We start from the raw sequence: 7347 nt of genomic DNA, 5'->3' as shown, positions 1-7347 counted from the left end.
TTCCCTGTTGTCATCAAGGAGAGCCCGGAAGCCCAAACAGAGAGAAGGAAAAGAAAAACGAACAGATAGGAGACTGCAGCGAAGCACATAGGAAGATGCTCTGAAAAGGAAAACGGGCAAATCCGCGGCACAAAAGCCGGCGTGGTGTTTGAGCATTGGCAGGGAAATCTTAGGCCCTTATTAATGGAAACAGTCAGGATATGTTAGTTAAGGCTCATGGGGAAAAAAAGCAATTAAAAATGAAAATGGAATAGAAGTCCTCAAAACATGTACAAAATGCAAAATGACAGTAATCTCCTGGCCTTGACATTCAAGATCATAAAGCACAGCTTAAATCACATCCCAACAGGCTACTCTTCCTTCGGAGGAATTATTTGAGTGGCCGAAAATTAAAATTTCTCTCAAAAATATGTATTTCTTCCAGAACTCAGAAAACACAACTTCTCTATCAGTGTAATCATAATTAAGCAAGCCGTGCAAATTTTAAATCAGTTTACAAAGGCACAGATGCCCTAAGAACCATTTTCTAGCTCATTTTCAAAGTTTGTAAGTTTGTGAATAGGTTAACTTTTTATAAATTCCAGGTAGAATAAAAAGTATATTCTAATTTTAAATGGATAAGTATTTATGGTTGAGAGGGAAAAGGGGTTTTTATTATTTTTAGGTTGCTTTTTCACTTACCGCCAGCATCCTGTTTCCTTGGCTATGTCTGATGTGCTTACCGAGACAAATGCAGAATAAAGAATGGCCACCCCTGCACTGCCCTAAAGAAAAGCCATAGGGTTATCATCGACTAGTACAGGAAGAGCTCAAATCTAGAACAGAGCTTTCTGATGGGTGTGAAGCTTTTTAGCCTAATTTAGGGGCTATAAAGCTACATCGCATTCAAACCCCTTTTTCGGTATTACAGACATATTCCAAGAACTGTTTAATGTTTCTATAACCCATAACTGACTGAACTTTTGAGAAATTTAAGTTGACACCTAATTTAAGTTACAGACATTTAACTGAAAAAATAAATATCCTCTCAGGTTTTCATTTTGTTTGGATATTTTAAATAGACTTGAGCTTGCAAAGGTTCTCGTGAATAGTGACTCTCATTCCTCTCTCTCTCTCTCTCTCACACACACACACACTCTGTAGTCTGTAGGTTCCAATTGGAAAATTAAATGCAGAATTCAGAAGATCCCAAAAGAAATACGTTCCCATGGCAAATGCACAGAGACAGAAAACGTGTTAGTTATTGTCAGGGGCCGGGGCTGGGAGGAGGGAAGAGTGGGCAGCGGCTGCTTAATGTGTACGGGGTTTCCTTTTGGGCTGATGAAAATGTTCTGGAACAAGAAAATAGTACTGGTTGCACAACACTGTGAATGTAGTAAAAGTCACTGAAATATGTATTTAAAATGGCTAAAATGGTGAAATGTATGTTATGTGAAGTTTACCTTAAAAAAAAAATCTATTCCTGTATGGAAGTTTGCCATTTTTCAGCAACAGTGTTCACTGGTAGACCAAATGTTGTCTCAGGAGATCTTAGAAAGGATTTGGGAAGCGGAAGAGAGACATCCTGCCCGTCATACTCACTGGAAAATAAAACATGGAACTGAGTTCACTGGTTCGTTTTCTCCACGTGCAGCCAGAAAACACACACACATTTCATTCCATGAATGTTTCACTCATGCCACTTTGCTACAGTGTCACATACACGCTCTTGTGCTCTAAAGTAACAGAAGACAGACACAATGTCGCCACCAAGTCCCTTCGCAGTCTCAAGACCTCTCCGCCTTACCTTGCCCAGGCTGCAGAAACAGGGCGGCGTTCTCGGCCTTCGGTCATTTTCGCTGGTCTTCTTGGCACCGTTTACAGCACTGTTGGCTGCAGGCCCCCCAGAAGCAGCACAGAGGGCCCCCCGTGTCAGCGAAGGGCTCCTGCATCGCACACTCGGGAGCCCCCATCTTCCGCCTCGGACACTCCGCACCGCGGCCTGTTTCTAAGCACCTTGAAGCCGATTCCCACTCTGCGGGCCACGCGCTTATGCCTGACGTTTGCCTTCTGGGCTCTTGATAAAAATGTCAGATTCCTCAATGTTCCCTTCGGGACATGGGTGACCTGTCCAGTGCAAGAGTCCCTGTGTTCCCGCTCCCCGACCCCAACCTCCTAGTGACGTGGTCACTGTGTCTGCTCCTCCATGTAGTTCGTTTTTAGAAACACGACTCCCACACGCGGACTTGTCCCTCATGCCTATAAAGTGCCCAATGAACATGACAATTATGAGTATAGTATAGCAGAAAATAACCGTGTCTCACAGACATAAAATCCTGATTAGACAATACTCCTTGTCTTGGGTCCCTGAAATTGCTCCGTCTCTGGAATAAGAAAGATCCTGACACAATAAAGAAGAGCCACATCCTGTGTCCTGGACAAAGCCTTCCTCTCTGATGCAGTTAGAAAACAGTGATTGGAGCGATTAGTTCAACAGTTAAGGACAGTTAAAAATCCAGTAAGAAGGCCTCTCCCAAGGTTGTCTGTCAGGAAAACAATGTTTTACTGCGTTGTTATCTGCACTGAGCCATGGACATAACAAAGTCACCATATACTTGGAGCACAATTCCGTGGCAGATGTTCAACAAGGAGCTTGTCAGATACTATCTCATTTCATCTTCATAACACCCCTATGAACTACTACTGTTAATTATCCCTAGAGTACATACAAAAAGACTGAACTCGGGATTTGCTAACTTCAAATTCGCTTCAACAACATGGATCCAGGGGTGCCTGGGAGGCTCAGTGGGTTAAGCCTCTGCCTTTGGCTCAGGTCATGATCTCAGGGTCCTGGGATGGAGCCCTGCATCGGCTCTCTGCTTCTCCCCCTCTCTCTGCCTGCCCCTCTGCCTATTTGTGATCTCTCTCTCTCTCTCTGTCAAATAAATAAATAAACAAAATCTTTTAAAAAAACATGGATTCCTAAAATACTAAGTAAACGAAACTTTTTAAAAACCTGAGTTGCAATAGTAGTATGGAACGAAATCTCAGTAAATATTTCATATATATATATATATATATATATATATATATATACACACACACACACACACACACACATATGTATATATATATATGGGTTTTATTCCCTTTGAGAGGAATGGAGGGTGATTTTGTTCTACACTTGATTTTGCACTTGAATTGATTCTGTTATGATACCTCTAGGGAATTTGGAGTTATTAAGACAACATATAATCCTTACGTATTTTTAGACTATCTACTGGATCCAAATATTCATAACCTGAGAAATAGTATCACCAAGTAAGGGACCTTGGTTTGGTAACTATTTTGGCGCTTCTGCCCTTAAATTATTGTTTGAACTGAATCGTCTGGTCCATCTTTATGTGAAGCGTAACAAGGGCTGCTGAAATGGCTCTTCCTGAAGATCGCCGCACTGCATGTGAGACCAGTTTTCAATAGATGTTGTTATGTGTGTGTGTGTGTGTGTGTGTGTGTGTACACACTATGTGCAGTTGCCAACAATGTAATGTATAAGATGCGCCGCTCGCACTGATGGGCGAGCACGTCGTCCAGGCCGTCAGTCTGGAAGAACGCATCCTGACACCTCCAGGTTTCATCCGATTTGGGAATTTCGGAGTCCGGCTCTGGCTGGCTTTGGCCGTTGCCCTGGGCCTACTCGGGCTGACCTGGCCGTCCGTCTGGGCCGACTGTGTGTCCATCCCTGTCCTCCCTTGTCTGCCCGCGCCCTATCCTTCGGGTGGACAGCGCGGGGCAGGCTCAGCCTCCCATTTCCTGTGGTCACAAGGTGTGCACCTGTCGTGTCACTGACTCTGTGTTGTCGCTAGCACGAAGACGGCTCCATCCTTTGAAAACGATAATAACGCACTCCTAGGAGGTCACCTTAGAACACATTCATGTTTTGACTAATTTAAAACTGCCAGTGAACAACGCCTAGACTGCAATGACGGGTTTACGAGGAAGGCAGGCTGTCATTAAGGAGGTCAGTCGTCTCTCCTCAGCACCAATGACTCGAGACGCGTCTGCTCTGCCTTCCCAAACGCGGCGGGTCGCCCTTGACGGTGCGGCGGCCTGATGCGGGGACAGAGAGCGTCGCTGTGCTGGGGGCCGGCCTCCGGAGCTCCAGGGATGTGGCCGCAAATGCCTGGGGAAAGATGCAAATTTGTGTCACAGGAGTCTCCTCAGTCTACTGAAAAGCCTCATTTTTTAAGCAGTTGACCAGCTCAAGTGACACTTGGATCACAGCAAATTTTTCATCTGCCCATCGCGGGTTTATCCTGCACCGGCCATTTGGGTATTTGGAAAGAGTTTCTTGCTAAAATCTCAGGAGTTACCTTAAAGTGATGTTTATCCTTATTTGAATGTACTATCTGGCCCTGAGGAAAGTCTGGCACATTTTCTCTTTCAAACTGTTGAAAAAAAAAATTTTTTTTAAAGATTTTATTTATTTATTTGACAGAGAGTGATCACAAGCAGGCAGAGAAGCAGGCAGAGAGAGGGGGAACAGGTTTCCCGCTGAACACAGAGCCCAATGTGGGGCTCAATCCCAGGACCCTGAGATCATGACCTGAGCTGAAGGCAGAGGCTTTAACCCACTGAGCCACCCAGGCGCCCCTGTGTTCAGTCTTGTACTTGAACATGTCCCTCGCGTGACCTCTGGAAGTAATGGTTATGGATTTGTTACAAGAGATATTGCTTCTTGTGGGACATTTGGCTCTTAAGCAGGACAGCTTCTGTGCTTGCCAGGTGAGGTGAGAATGAAGTAAATATTAGCGGTAAGTTGCAGTTAGAATTTTGAAATCTTGTATCACCAGGCATCATCTTACAAGTGACCCCCTTTGGAAACTATTGCATCAGAGAAATCCCGCCATGGCACAGATCACTGGAGAGGGTATCCAAACCAAGGAGCCAGTCAGATTCTTCCATATAGGAACTTGGGATACAAAAGTTTAAACTGAAGGCCACAGGATTTGGATTCTGAAGCTCCAAGTTATGTTTCTCTCTCTCTCTTTTTTAAAGATTTTATTTATTTCTTTGACAGAGATCACAAGTAGGCAGAGAGGCAGGCGGGGTGGGGTGTGGGGGGGGAAGCAGGCTCCCCGCTGAGCAGACAGCCTGATGCGGGCTCCATCCCAGCACCCTGGGATCATGACCTGAGCCGAAGGCAGAGGCTTAACCCACTGAGACCCCAGGTGCCCCGAGAACTGCTTTTACGCACACGACAACTCTACTGATTTCTCCTGCTTGCGTACTTCAGACACTGCTCGGGTCATCCTGCCGTTTGCTCTGAACTGCCTTGTAAGCCATGGGGCCTGGAAAGGCTCCATGATACAAATATTCCAGAAGTGCCCTAACTGTGCCTTTTCGTCAGACTGACTAGACACTATCTCCGTGCAGACAAAGACCAAAATAACTTCCAGCTGTTCGGACACTCCCAGCTCAAACTACTTGCAGTTCTCTGCCAGACATGCCCGTGAAAGACAGTGAAGCTTACACAGCAGGACGTGAACGTCCATCCAGATCCAAACACGGTCCGCTCAGCCAGCAGAGGAGCGGCTGCGCATTTCTGAAGTGTCTATAAGGCTTAGTGGTAAAAATATCCTTCTGATATATAACAGATTACTTCTGGATATAAATATTGTATAAATATTGTTCAAATCATCCTTATATAACTATTGCCCCTTCAAGGGAAAGGAAACTTTTCTACTGGAATCCTTTTTCTTTTACAATTAAAAAGGGGAGGGAGATCCTTCCGATATTTAACCTAGAATCTTTGAACCTAAATTGTATTTGCTGGTCCGCTGTTAAGAAGTTAGTCTCTTGCTGTAACATGAGATAAAGAAGGACACTTTATCATCATAAAGGGGACAATCCAACAAGAAGATATAACGATTATAAATAATTATGCACCTAACATGGGAGTACTCATATACACAAAACAGTTAATAACAAGCATAACGGAAAGAATAGGCAGAAATTCAATAATAATAAGGGACCTTAACACCCAACTTACATCAATGGAAAGACTAAACAAAAAATCAACAAGGAAACAATGGCTTTGAATGACACACTGAACCAGATGGATTTAACAGATATATTCAGAACATTCCAACCTAAAACAGCATAATACTCATTCTTTTCAAGAGCATACGTAATATTTTCCAGACTCGATCACATATTAGGTCACAAAACAAGTCTCAACAAATTCAAAAAGATCAAAATCATATCATACATCTTTTCTGACCATAACATTATGAAACCAGAAATCAAGCACAAGAAAAAAATCTGGAAAGAACAAAAAGTACATGGAGGTTAAATAACGCTCTACTATACAATGAACAGATCAACCAAGAAATCAAAGAAGAAATTTTAAAAATGCATGGAGACAATGAAAACATTGTGGTACAAAATCTGTGGGATTTGGCAAAAACACTTCCAAGAGGGAAGTTTGTAACAACACAAGCATATTCCAAGAAACAAGAAAACTCTCAAATAAACAACCTAAACTTACACCTAAAGAAGCTAGAAAAAAAACCAAGAACAAACAGAATCCAAAACCAGCAGAAGGAATGATATAACAAAGATTGGAGCAGGAATAAATGATATAGAAACTAAAAAAAAAAAAAAAAAAAATAGAACAGATCAATGAAAAGAGAAGCTGGTCCTTTGCAAAAAAAATCAACAAAATTGGTAGACATCTAGCCAGACTCCTGAATCAAAAAATAGAGGGGACTCAAATAAATAAAATCAGAAATGAAAGAGGAGATCTAACAATCGACACCATAGAAATACAAAGGATTGACAGAGAATATTATGAAAAATTATATGCCAACAAATTAGACAATCTAGAAGAAATGGATAAACTCCTAGAAACATATAAACTACCAAAACTAAAGCAAGAGGAAATATAAAATTTGAACACCTTTTACCAGCAATGAAACTGAATCTGTTATCAAAAATCCCAGCAAACAAAAATGCAGGACCAGAGGGCCTTACAAGTCAATTCTATCATTTGAAGAAGAGTTAACACCTATTTTTCTCAAATTTTTTGAAAAAAGTAGAAGAGGAAGGAAAACTTCCAAATTCATTCTCTGGGACCCGCATTATCCTGATACCAAAACAAGACAAAGATACCACAAAAAAAGAGAACTACAGGCCAATATCTCTGATCATCATAAATGCAAAAATCCTCAATAAAATACTAGGAAACTGAATCCAACAACACAATTTAAAAAATCACTCACCATGATAAGGTGGTTTTATTTCCAGGATGCAAGGATGGTTCGGTATTTACAAATCATTCAATGGGATACATTACCTCAATAAGAG

Source organism: Lontra canadensis, unplaced genomic scaffold (assembly GCF_010015895.1).
Source record: "Lontra canadensis isolate GAN:19392208 unplaced genomic scaffold, GSC_riverotter_1.0 scaffold18, whole genome shotgun sequence".
Taxonomy (NCBI): domain Eukaryota; kingdom Metazoa; phylum Chordata; class Mammalia; order Carnivora; family Mustelidae; genus Lontra; species Lontra canadensis.
Note: the sequence above shows the minus strand (reverse complement) of the source record.